This window comes from Cephus cinctus, unplaced genomic scaffold (assembly GCF_000341935.2).
Source record: "Cephus cinctus unplaced genomic scaffold, Ccin1 Ccin1_scaffold1399, whole genome shotgun sequence".
NCBI classification, from domain to species: Eukaryota; Metazoa; Arthropoda; class Insecta; order Hymenoptera; family Cephidae; genus Cephus; species Cephus cinctus.
In genome coordinates this window covers 1-13,355 of record NW_014333795.1, presented here as the reverse complement: position 1 = coordinate 13,355, position 13,355 = coordinate 1, and the positions used below count along the sequence as shown (strand labels likewise).

At 37.5% G+C, this 13,355-nt stretch overlaps 1 long non-coding RNA gene across 19 annotated transcripts; it reads left to right on the top strand.

The window, feature by feature from the left end:
* Positions 1-153: 153 nt before the first annotated feature.
* On the top strand, positions 154-13,212 carry LOC107273139. Of its 19 annotated transcripts, none has more exons than XR_003061472.1 (12): positions 4,019-4,428; positions 5,279-5,435; positions 5,534-5,838; positions 6,469-6,644; positions 6,731-6,951; positions 9,035-9,147; positions 9,274-9,569; positions 9,720-9,808; positions 9,916-9,952; positions 10,856-10,917; positions 11,730-11,890; positions 13,155-13,212. It is a non-coding gene; the product is annotated as an uncharacterized LOC107273139 (long non-coding RNA). The 19 variants fall into 19 exon arrangements; XR_003061471.1 differs by having other exon boundaries at positions 10,852-10,917; XR_003061468.1 differs by having other exon boundaries at positions 4,014-4,428; positions 10,856-11,890.
* Positions 13,213-13,355: the final 143 nt, after the last annotated feature.

Genomic DNA, 13,355 nt, shown 5'->3' with positions numbered 1-13,355 from the left:
ATCGCTGGCTAAGTATTTGGAGCAAAATTTGGAGTTAATAATCTTCAGCCCGAGGACACGTATACAAGAGGCACTGTCGTTGACTTGGAAAACCGATTGGATGTATGTAGATATATGTGTAGGATATATATGTAGATAAAGCGAAAACCTCGAAAATCGTCAGGCGATCCAGTTTCTAGGTTTACCAAAGTATCTTAGTTTAATTGGCTTCGGGATGGATTACCAGGTATTTATCTGCGTGGATAATCCAATGAGAAATGCACTTATAGATTCTGCTACGGGCCCTTCTATTTTTAGTATTTCAGGTTGTCGCTTGTTGTCCCTACGTTTTAACTTGTGTCTGTTGCTCTGGTACCAATTGTGATCCTAATTTTTGGAATTTATCCTGGTAGAGTCAATCGCTGTGCGATGAAGACGTATTTGGAAAGGCGCAGCGGGTAATTATTTATATATCACTGCTACTCGACCAAGGCACTCTGTCAAAGTTTTTGGTTAGGCTGTCTGTAGTTACCATGCGAGTGCGCTCGAACTATTCGCAGACCCTTTGCTTCGTAACAGATGGCGCTTAATTATTTCATGCTAAGTAATTGCATAGCCTTGTCGGTAAGGAGAGCTGATTAATCAGATGTTGAGGTACGACCCTCGAGCGTCTAAATTTAATATTCATTAACTAGGCAAAGACGCGAAGGTAGCTCTAGAGTCGAAGGCAGGACCAGGGCTAAAGTTAATGTTGTTGGCAGGCGTCATCTGCTCTTGCTGTCAATATTAATTAGACGACTCTGTCACTTTGAGTTTCTCTAGCCTCTTGGACTGTGAGGTACTTTTGAAGCGAATTTACTTGTTTAACTTAATGTATCGATCGTTCCTGAGAAAAATTACCGACCGAGCAACTTGGTCGCGCTAAGTACGGTAAATGCTAAGCAATGACTTTAAAGTTTGAATTTTCCCGCTATTTCGTTACAGTGCACTGTGCACGTTCTATCGGGCTTATATTTGGGTTACGAGCATGCCGAGCATATTTACAAATTGCTGGACGTTTCCGAAATGCACGATTCGATACACGCGTATTAATCGGACGATTTAATAATGTGTTTACAATACGTTAATTCAGTCTTTGCTATAACGATTTTTACCTACGGAGACTCCTGCAATTTTTATACGTACAGAGACATAGAAGTGTTAATTAGCAGAGTATATCCACTTTGAAAAGTGAACGTATCCATTTTACCGGTTCCAATTAATTATTGAAATTCGTAAAGCGACCTGCCGCGACTATTTGACATTTTTTATAAAATATTTTCTGATCGATCCTTCCTTCAGAGTCTTCAATTCAATCCGCATTTGTCGCTGGCTTATGAAATGCCCTTTACGCATTGATGATCAGTACTGCCGAGAGACTAATTTAAATTTGATTATTCAATTTAATTGGACGACAAACATTTCCCATATTTTAATTGATATTTTATTGACTACTCATATTGCATATCGCGCACTGAAAAAAAAAAATTATTTTAATAGCCTCCTGTCCGACTAATTCCATATATTTATTATCAAGCCAAAACTTTTTTTTATATAATTAAAAATACCGAACTATCGGCTGACATTTAATTAATCCTTCGAACAAGAAAATCTATCATATTCGAGGGAATGACAAAAAATGGGTAAACTGGTCTCTACTTTGTTTACGGTCGTTTAGCTTGTCCAGTAAGATGATTCTATTATTGTCCCATTAAAGCGGCTGTTTCGTCGAATGCAAATAAATCTTTGCAACTTGTCTCTGATGGAAAAAAAAAATGATAGAAAAAATTATATAATTTTATTCTCAATGCAATCGTCTGATACATCATCAGTGTTTACTCGGTCGACTGGTGTATTTTTGTAACATTGAAAAAGGACAGATTTCTAATTAATGGAAAAAGTAATTACGAAAACGATCGTCGTCTGAAGCCTAGGACATACGCCAGCACGTAAGGATAGGTTAGGATAATTTCTTGCATTATGCAGCAAGGAACGGCAAATTTTTTCTTGCTAGATTTCAGCATATGTCAAGGAAAAACAAAGTGGCCGCAGATACGTAAGGACAGATCCAAAGTTTTCAAGCATCGACGTCATTCCTTTAATTTTCTTATCGGGAGGTATCTGTTATCAAAAATTTTATTTTTTCATTACATTTTTACTTTTGTCTCTGTATGCTCATTGCGCAAGGTAGAGTGTTGCACTTGGGGGCGATCACGCAAGTATCAGCTGTTTAACGGTGAACCGGTTTTCGACGTCATACTAATCGCGTTGACTTCTCAGAAGCTTGGATCGTGATTGGGATTAGGAATTAATATAGATTCCCAATGAGTATCTTGATCCAATTAATTCCGTCGATTTTATCACCTGTAAATGTACATTCGTAATAAAGAATGCAGCGCCTATAAATTTTTTTTTAACAATTTACATGAAATTCAGATAAATTAAAATAAATAAAATTGTGAAAAGGACAAATAAATTATATCTATATATCTTATATAGAAATATTGATATGTTACGAACTCCATCGTACGTAATTATATCTGTATATCTGTCGTATCAAAATGGTGACATTTCAGAAGACAGTCTTTATAACGACATCGTACAGGGAATAATCTATAATAATCGTATCGTTAAACGTATAAATAGTTTAAATATTTATTGTCACGGTTTATAATCGAATAAAAACATTTTTTTAACCAAAATTTAAACTCTCGTCCATTTAAAGCATCGCTCGTCCGATTAGGATTTTGCATAAAAATATATAAATTAGCTTCTTTCATAATTTTTAAATATAGTAAATGCTTTTTTTATTTTTCAACGAAAATTAATCCGTCGTTAATTTTTTTAAATGACAAAAATGCTAAGAGGCTCCATTTTTTTTTGGGAGCACCGATGGATTATTTATCAAAAACTTGTTGGCAAGATCAAACTTCAACGTATGCATGTTCGCCGATCGATTTATATTCCAGACGTTATTAATGAAGGATATAAGATTATCGTTGGGCAGGGAGCAGGAGGGACGTCGAGTGTACGATGGATCGTATCGTGACGTCTCAAGGATACGTGCCACTCGATGTGTCGCCCAATTTTCAAAGTGGAGAACTTAAGCCTCAGTCTGACAATGAGTGACGTATGCATAACTGTGTGCGCATGCGCGTGCGTAATCCTTTAGACCAGTCAGGGCCATTATCAGGGCTGATTACTGCAGGCGTCTTAATCAGCTCCGTTCAGATTGCACAGAATCAGCTTGAAGATCCTATTGATGAAAATGAAATAGTAGAAATAGGATTTTTCGGCTGTTTGAAAATAAAAAAACAATCTCTACTTACAACGAACAGTTTGGATTATTCGATTTTGTATATATTTGTCTAGTTAACCCAGAAGTGTCGGGATACTCTGTATTCGTTAAATAACTGCGATTCAGTTAAAAGTGCTGTTAGGTTTTAAAAGGACAATTTTTAACAGTCTATACGCGAAACAGTACGATGGAACTTTTCGAATGTAAAAAATCAATCAAAAATCAATCAATCCTCCCTAAAAGCCAGGTCAACGTTCTATTACCAGACGAGCTCGGATTTAAATGTCATTTGGCGTGTGGATGATTAATTTGGAATGCGTCGCAGTAGTTTAATGCATTACGTGCCACAGTCGAATAAATTATTATTTACCATTAAGTAATCGATGACCAGTTAATTGAATTGGAGCCGCAATGTTATTTTCAGTAAGAGAGAGAGTACGTTGTAACCGGTTGGATTTGTTTTCGCACATCTGAATCATTCCGATAATAAATATCTGAATTTTGACATGGTCACGATTTATTGATAGCGTAGAGTCGAGCAGACACTGGCAGATAAGTTTTTATCTACGGTAAGGTATAGACGAAATGTATGTTTAAGGAAAATGGTTTATTTCATTCTTCTTGCGTTTCTTCGTTTCAAATCCGTCGCGCGAACATCATATTTAACGGACAGCACTCGCGCATGCGCATGGGCAGTCTCGAGCAGACGAGGTTACGTACGCTCGAGCAGGAAACGTCGCGCGGTCGCTCGTCAGGGTTAGGATTCGAGGTTTGCAGCACCTGCAGAAACTTAAGGCACCGTCTCTAGAAATCATTTATGTCGCCGCGGGCGTGGAACGATTATTTGTATCGGTATCACGTGGAGGGCGCACGCAGTCGAGGTCACACCAGTTCTCACTGTCAGTGAAAGTACAAGCGATCGCATCTCCAGAGTGAATTCGCCGGGCGCACCTTAAACTCTTCTTATTCCAGAATCGAATGGATATCTGGAAGCTTCTTTTATGCCCTATGAGCACATAATGTCGTAACTGTCAAATGTGCATATGCATATGTATCAATGGAAAATAGTATGCACTGCCATTACGTTTTGTATGGAAATTGAAAGTTAGCAGGTCAGTCTGTGTTTGTATATATATAAATCATAATTATCTCTAGACTGATCAAATATCCTGGCGACGCTCAGTCTACTCCTCGTAGACATTCCTTTATACCATCGGTCACGACTTTCGATTTATCCAAACACATTATAATGATATTAACCGAGTGCCCTGGGTCTTGATAATTATCAGCGTAGTTTTTCTATCTGTCGTTCGTCGTTAGGTTAGTATATACATATGTATTTACAAGAGACACTTGTATAAGATTAATCTATAAAATCTATCCTAGATGCAATTTTCATTGCTAATAATCAGTTTTTTTTCAATTGATTTTATCTTTGAGCAAGATCAGTCCTCTGGACAAAATAAACCAAAGTTCCTTGCACGTTCTAGAACTTCGAATCCAGAGCTCGAGATTCTTATCTAAAATAAATTATCGGTATCGATTCAATCGTGTGCGTACGATTAATCTACTGAACTAATTTGAATATTGTGACTGAAAAATTGATTCGAAATTGTAAACGGTTACTAATTATCACATATCTTTTTAGATTTGTCACGTCGCGTATCCGTTTGAGGTTATTAGGCATGATCGTCAAAGATCAATGAAACGAGCGTAGGTCGATAACGATCTAACCTTGTTTCGTTTTCAGGTTACATTTTTGCGCTTGATCTTTGAATCGTGTGTCATTAGCTCTACTCACCCATTGTCTAATTCATTGTCTGCCTGACTAGAGGCAATGATTAATCATCAACTTAATTTAACAAAGGAAGAAAGAAAAATCCACAGTGTTAGGTCATACGTTCCAGGTATCAAATCCTTATTAATTATTGTTTGGTAACTGGAAAATTTATTTTTTTTCAGATTACCTATTCTACCGATCCATGCTATATACACAGTGATGCGTTAAACACGCCTGTTGGGCATTTGTACTGGGTTTTCACTAAGTTGCTGTATACACAAAAATAATTTATAATACCCAAGTAAATACAATTCCTTGTTATAAAGGAATAGCAGTAGAGTAATTCAATTTCTTGAATATATATTAACGTTAAATTATAATTAAAAAATTCATACTGTGTCGTATGTGGGCTCAATTAAAAAATATTTATTTTACAGTTTTATGGAACATGATTAAAGTTTCGTAACTAACGTCAGTAACTTCGACGGCGTGACGAGTTCTTCGTTAGGAAGGAAGTTTAAAAAATATTCAGAAAATACATGTTAATGTAAATGTGGATCAAGATGGGCAAGGGGAACGGTGGCAAGGGGCGAGGGAGATCCCAAGCTCAGCCTGGAGCTAAAGGCTCGAATGAAAAGTACATTTCGAGGTTGACGGGCTAAAAAAGTTGAGCAGTTCTCTGGGGAATCGGGACGATGGAGACGAACGGTCTGGTAAATTCGCCAACCAGATGCTGACTGCGGTGAGCAATCATAAAATACAAAAGTTGCCAATCCATTCAGCGTTTGCTCACCAAGACCAATACAATTCGCTCATGGATCTTCGAATCGTCCATTCATTGGTCTCCTTCTCCCGGCGTAGTATTCGCACGCTAGCCGTGGGAGCGTATTTCGCAATCGTCGAGTTTGCATTGTAAATTTGCGGAAACAGGCACGTTCGACGATATTAAGCAATATTTTATGCGCGAGGACAGTTTCGCATGAGACTTTCCATATTGAGATACATCTTAAAATTAACCTATGATACTATTGGCAAAGTTGGTCAAACTTGTGTTTGTACGCTACAGGTAATTGTAATTTTTTTTTATTTTTTTTTAACTATGCAACTCAGTTAACATCAGCAGTTTGGACGAATAATATAATTTGTTCAATCTCAAAGTTTTTGCATTTCAACTTCGTAATGTCTTTCATTAGTATTTTTGTTTTCAATTTATTCATCCGTCTCCACGTACTGGACTATCAGCTGAATTTTATATCTGGAGTATATTCATAATATCCAGCTGACATTTCAGTACCGATCAATACCCCGAAAGTGTATTACCGTTCAATCGCTGGAACCTCGTTCGGATCTAATTTTGAATCTTGTTCCTTAGATGCAACTGTGAATCCCAGTCTAATTCAGCAACGGACGGTCGACCTCATTTGCCTTCGTTGTGTTAAGCAGTGCAAGGATAAGAGACAAATAAAGAATGGAAGCTGCGAAACGTCTGGGTCGGTGAGACCTCAGAGAGCGTGGCGAATAAGTGAGGACACGAGAAGACGGAGGCAGGTAAACTTATAAGATCATTTAATTTATGGAAATTTAAAACTTGTTTCCGTGAAATTCAGAAGCGAAAATTTTCTTGCTTTTGACAGTGCTGATGGGCGTAAAAGGTGGGGACTGGCTGTTGCGGCACAACACAAGAGGACAGACATAGAAAACGTGTAGAAGAGATGTAGATTTTTTTAATAGTGTAGATTTTTTTAATACAATCCAGCAAGAAGTCACACCAATAATTGCGACTATCACAAAAACATCAACAACATCTCTAGTCAATATTGTTGCCAACAGTAGTGGCCAAAATAGAAGCCTAGTGGTAAATTGTAACACTGAGTTTAATCGAAAAGAAGATAATTTTCCTTATATAAAAGTTATAACGAGCTGTCACGCCATTTAATGTAATATTATAATTTCGTTTGCCATGCATAATGTACTAGGCGGAGAGGCTAGGGTTGGGTCAGGTTAGGTAATACGCTGTTGGACACTGGATTTTATGAACCATCCACTGGTCTTCACGAAAGACTATAAACGAGTCGATTGATGATTGGGTCTTTGGCGATTTTCGAATTTATCTTCTGTAACTCATTAAGTAGGACATGGTCGTTGGGCGGCCATCTTGTCCGGTGCAAAAAAAGCGCACAGGCGGTGGAGTTATTGAACGGTACCGATAGATATTACTCAGGATCCTGAAGAGCATCGCAATAAGCTCGTTCAATGGCTTCGTTTCTCGGTCACCGATCATGGAACATTTTTCAATGGTCTCCAGCCGCCATTACGCGTGGTCCTCTTTTTATCTTTTTTTTTTCTGTTTTATTTCTTCTCATCGCTTTTATACTTCTCCCCAATTCCTCTTTGTGTCTGTGAGGAACGTGAGAACCACTGGGAGTGGCGGTGTCGGAAGTGGAATTTATGAATGGGCCTCGTTTACTGTACGGCCCCCTCACCTTTTCAAAGGCGCGCTCAGAATCAAACGCCAATACGTACACACGAGTTAGAAATGTTTATGTGTATATATATATATATAAAATACATTTTATAATGTCACCAACGAGATGGTCCGAATAAATTAGGCATAATTTCTGAAACTTGCTTGCCTAACAGAATCATTGTTTTAGTTATAATTCTTAGCCAATTTATAATTGACTAATATTTTATTCGTAGATTTTATTTAAACGTGGATATATATATATATATATTTGAGTAGGTTGAAGATACGTAGAGAGTCTCTTTATTAATGAGGGTCAGAAGAGACAGTGGGGACTCGTAACGAGTAGAAAGTTCATTTTGGTTCATATTCAAAAACCTGTGAATCGAAGGGGTCCATGGGTGCGCCTGACACCCTATTACCTTTTGAATATTCAGATGTACTGACACTGACAGATTTCGAAATTTTTGCAATTTTCCCTAATGATCATTTATCGTTCCCCCCCCCCCTTTTTTTACACCGAATAATTTAAGAGAATTTCTGTACACGTTTATCGATCCGTCGAGATATTGTTATTCGATTACTTAACGTTATTGTTAACAGCTTCAATACCCAAATGAAAAAGCTTCAGGTTGAAATGATATCGTGAGTCGGGGCTATATCCTGTTAGTTTGTAGCGAACTACGTTAATGAAATTCCAATCGCAGGTTCATTGTTGTATCAGATACTTTTTTTTGTAATGGTAAACCGAGTTTCTATTATGTACAGTCCACTGCGACAGGTCATTAAGCACAATTGATATATTAGGGATAAACAAAATTGACCATTATTGTGTATTGTGTATTAAATACGAAAAATCAAAGCTTGTAGGATTAAAATGGTATACATAAAAAAAATTGAAAGTCTTATGGAAAGTCTAAAGAAAAGTAAATCTCAGTCCATCAGGAATTAGTGATCGATCAATGATTGAAAAACAATCCGCAGGCTTGCCAAGTGTCAAAATTCAAATGATACGAAAACTTAACCGATCGCTGCGGCCCTATTATATAATCAGCAGATGAATATAGTAAATTTGATATTTTTTTTTCTTCTTATACTCCACTGATATTTCTCGTTGATCTATCAATACGTATGATATCACCTAGAAGATTTGACTTGTCCAAAATTTTGGTTAAGTAATAAGAAGCGGATCGACATCTCACGGCTGACTAATAACATAGTTAATTTATGCTCATTATAAAATTCACTGTATCCATGAATTCGTTTGTAGCGTAGAAATTAATTCACGCGCTATACATATGATACTTTGACATCGTAGCATCTGGATTTAGCAAGCGCCGAAAATAGACAACCTGATATGATATCATACGGAACGAATCGTTTAATTCTTAAATGACTATATATTACGGCCTGGGAGAATCTTCGATGTTGAATTTTTTGTCATTTTTTATTATCTTTTTTTTTTTTTTTATAGATTTCACCAATCACTAACGGAGAGAGTCTGGATTACGAAAAGATTTCTATGCTGTCGTAATATAAACTATTGACACGTGCACAAGCCAGGAAGTTGGACTAAGAAATAATTTGGTAAAAATGTATTATCGGTAATATTATTTATAATATTGAAAGAAAAAAGCGTAGAAATGCATGCAATCAATTATTTCAATATAATTAAATATAAAAATATTATCTAAATTGAGTAATTCTGTCCAGGATTAATTGTTATTGATGCTGCGCGAATATGAATCCAAGGAAGGAGAAGGAAGACTTAACGCGGATCTGTCTTGTAATTTCGTCAGGGTCGGTAAGCTGAGGATTTACGAACCCAACTTTGTGTTTCGGGGTCGCGACTCTCATCCGGTCGAACCAGTCGGCACCTGGAGATCTAACTGCCACCGTGAAAGCCAGAGATGAAGATGCAGAGTTACCGGCGAGCGTCTGGAGAGGAGCAGGTTATCTCGGTCATCCTTCGTTTCACAGCTGTCCTGACCCTGATGCTTATTAACCAGGTAGCTTATGATGAAAATGACAAATCGCATAACAGCAATATCAATATTCAAAAATATATTTATATAAAAAAGTATACAAAGAAAAAGTCATTCGACAACAATCATCTAGCAGGTCCATCGTGTACTAATTATAATAATCACTCTCTTTAGAATCCACCTGGGTCTTCTTCCAAAGTGCACGTCATCATCCATACTTTATTAAGATTGAGCAATCATTACTCGGCCGAATGGACCGGTAGGTAAGGAAAGATCATGAAATCAATTTCCAAATTTGGCCAATGATCTCGACAGAGTTGGACACGTGTAATTATAATGGACTTTCATAGCTGTACCTTTTTTCTTTCAGACAACTCTCGAAGTCATTGTCACTGGGGAAATTACGTGTGAGAGACTCTTTTTTTTCTTTATGGAGTTTCAAAAGTCTTTCGTCCTCCGCTTGGAAATGCATGTGCCCGTTATATCATACTAACAGAGTCAGTCGGTAACTCGGCGAATGAAAATATCGCCCTTCTTTTGCGACTGGCTAGGTATGCCTAATGTAGGATCTAGTTACCAGGAGATCCCTTTTAATACATTACCTCCGGGCCTGGTTTAATGACGCTTGGGTAACAACACGCTCTCCTAATGCGTTCATTATCTCTTTACGTGCTACGTTCAGTATCCAAACTCCGCACCTTTCCAGGAGTATAGGCGGCTACGTAATAACGTTAACACTGTACGGGTCCGAGCTGTGTTTATGTAGTTGTATGCGCGGAAATAGTAGTATAGTATACATGGGAATAGTATGGTCCCAATTCGTCTACCAATAACTATGACTTAGTAGCTGATACCGTGGGGAACCTCCTGTCATAGCCATTAAGTCCGGTTTCTATTTTCTAATGAAAAATAATATAAGACAAATCACGCCTGGATTACACATACAAGGTTGTAGGATTGTAATCGTTATTGAGGAATAGAAAAATTCTGGAATTTCTTAGTATTCGAATTTTTGAAAAGACATTGGGTGACAGTAATTAATTAAAAGAGAGAATCGATTATGCCGGTTACATTGAACGAGTCGTAGAAGCGTCAGATCTTTATGCGAAAGACATATCTTAGGATGTTCCTTAATGTACTTACTCGTTGGTCGTTTTGGCGAATCTGTATTTAACATCTCTTTGGGTTTTTTTTTTTTTTTCAAAATTAATTTCACTCCTCTCAGCGACGTTCCCTTCTACGTCTTTGTCACTGGCCGATGTGTTTAACTCTTCTTTTTTCGCGTTCTTATTTCTTGTCTCTCAAGGCAGTTCGACGCACGAGAAACTTCCGTCCTTCGCGGGGTTATGGTTCAGGACGATGGACGGGCTCGGTAAGTTTGTCATTTGACATTAGTCGTGTCTCTCAGTCCATCCCTCTGATGTCTTGTGTCCCTCTTTATATTTTAACCTCTCTCTTGTGCTTAAGCGTAAAAAAGAAAGTTTCTCAAGTAGAAAATATCGTAATCCTCGAAACTTTTTTACCCCACGACATCCCATTGCCGCTGGGCTTCCATTTTCTTACGCTCGACTCCTTCTGCTGAATTCTCGACACGAGTTACGCATAACAAACTTATTGATTCGAGCAAGAGTCTTCGGGCGAACTTAGAGGAACAATAAAGATGGGATAAAATTTACTGTAAATCTATTGGTATATACCGTAGTCTATGTATAAAGTCGAATATTCGAAAGAGAAATACGCAGAAAGTGTATCGTTCGGTTAAGGTTATATTGTGATAATTGTATTATCGTACCATGATGCACTTACCAATGACGTTACACTGTAGACAATTGGGATCATTAAGAAAGGAATTTAAGTAATTTTCTATCAAAACAATACTTTCCGAGGTTTTCGAGTTACTTGGTGCATTATACAATGCGATATTGAAATTATTGTTAATTGAAATATTTGATTAACAGAAAGTCGTGAGAATTTATTCGTCATCGTGATGACGAATTGTCAATTATTAAAAATATTCCAGTTCACCTGTCCTCCATGTTTTGTAATTCAAAGAATGTAACAAGGCAGTCGATTCTATTGTTTTCATTTTACCTAGCGCTCGAGGACTTTTATGAATTATTACGTGCTTTGATTAACCGTCTCTACCAGCGTAAGTTTATTCAATCCTTTTTCAAATGTGTCTAGTGAATACCATCAGAGCGAAGAAAGGAAGGAAGGATAATTGCAAGTGGAGATACGAACTTCTCCTTGAGATTCTTTACCGGCAGTACGTGCTGCAATGTAAATCAGCCTAAAGGTATCCAAACGTGGCTAAAACATCGGCAAACCGTTTTACTTGGAATCGTGTAAGTGGTTTTTCAAATTAGCATTATTCAAACAAGGATTTCCTTCCGTTGTGGTGGCTTCTGTGCTTTCATATACTGGCCAATCAAACCAATAGTCGGTCTAATTACGATTCCTCGTATAGGATACACAGTAGGATTGGCTATCTATTATCTGTGCAGTATATGGTCACTGGCTACGTACGTACATACGTACGTAACAAATCATTGCTGCGGAGTACTGATAAAATTAGTTAATTTTTTGATAAAGTGCATTCAAAATTATTCTTACGTATTGAAACTTGTCCTGCACTCAAATTACGTTCGTGTTCATTGCCATATGGATTCGTGTGATATTACCAATATTTTTATACGACAGTATTTTTCCGTTCTACAATTTTCCGGTTTATCGTTCTATTAGTCTGTTTATCCTGGATTACTAACTGAACCGATTTGGTCTCAATTATCTTAACGACACACATGATTATTCCCTGCGGGATCGATTGACATTAATCAATACGGATAATCGTTAAATCTCAATTATCACAATACACGTAGTCATTATACAAATGAAGGATTCACTCTGACCATTTACAACGGGTTTCTTCACGCTAAAAATGTAAGAAAAAAACCTAGTATTATACGATTCTTCATAGGGTGTTTTTAAAAAATAAATCAATGGTAAACGTTTGTTGGAAGGATTCAATGGATGATGTTACAGCAGAAAGTGATTGCAGAGAGAGAGAGAGAGATGAGTAGGGACATGCACAATGCTCCGGTCTTAGGCGGCACTAAAATCATGGCGCTAAATCGTAGCGGCGAGTCTGGAAGTAGGATTTTGTGATCATAGCCTCCATCGACAAGGCGAATACCGTCGTAGACGAGCTAAACATGAAAAAGAACGTGTAGCTTGGCGGGCAAAGGTTCTCCGCTACCTCTCCGCTTGTTAGCAAAGCAATCCTTAGAACGTGACCGGGAACTATTGAAAAAGCCGATTGACGAAATATTTTTATGGCATTTTTAAGAAAGTGCGGTGCCAACTTGACACCCGTGTAGCATTTCAATTTTTACTAAATATTGGTAGATCTTGATTTACTTTCAAAATTTATTCAAAGTATAAAATTGAGGCTGAATCAAATTCTCGCAGAATATACGAAGTAGATAAAAATTGAATTGCAATTGTAGAATATCAAAAATAAATTACGCTCAAATTTGAATATTAATAAATTAAGTGTTTGGAATATTAAAATAGTTAATTACATAAATAATGTAAAATATTATCATTTAGAAATCGGAAATTCTGGCCAGGCATATTTCGAAGTACTGGAAGTTGCCCAAAATTGTGTTCGCGCAAATTCATCGCGCAGGACTCGGCGAGTGGGAGCAGGCGCTGAGTGGGAGCAGGCGGATGGTGGGGGCAGCGCTCGAGGCAGTGCCGCGGCTCGGAGCGCTCATTCTTCCTCGAACCGGTCTCCTATACTGGTCTCTT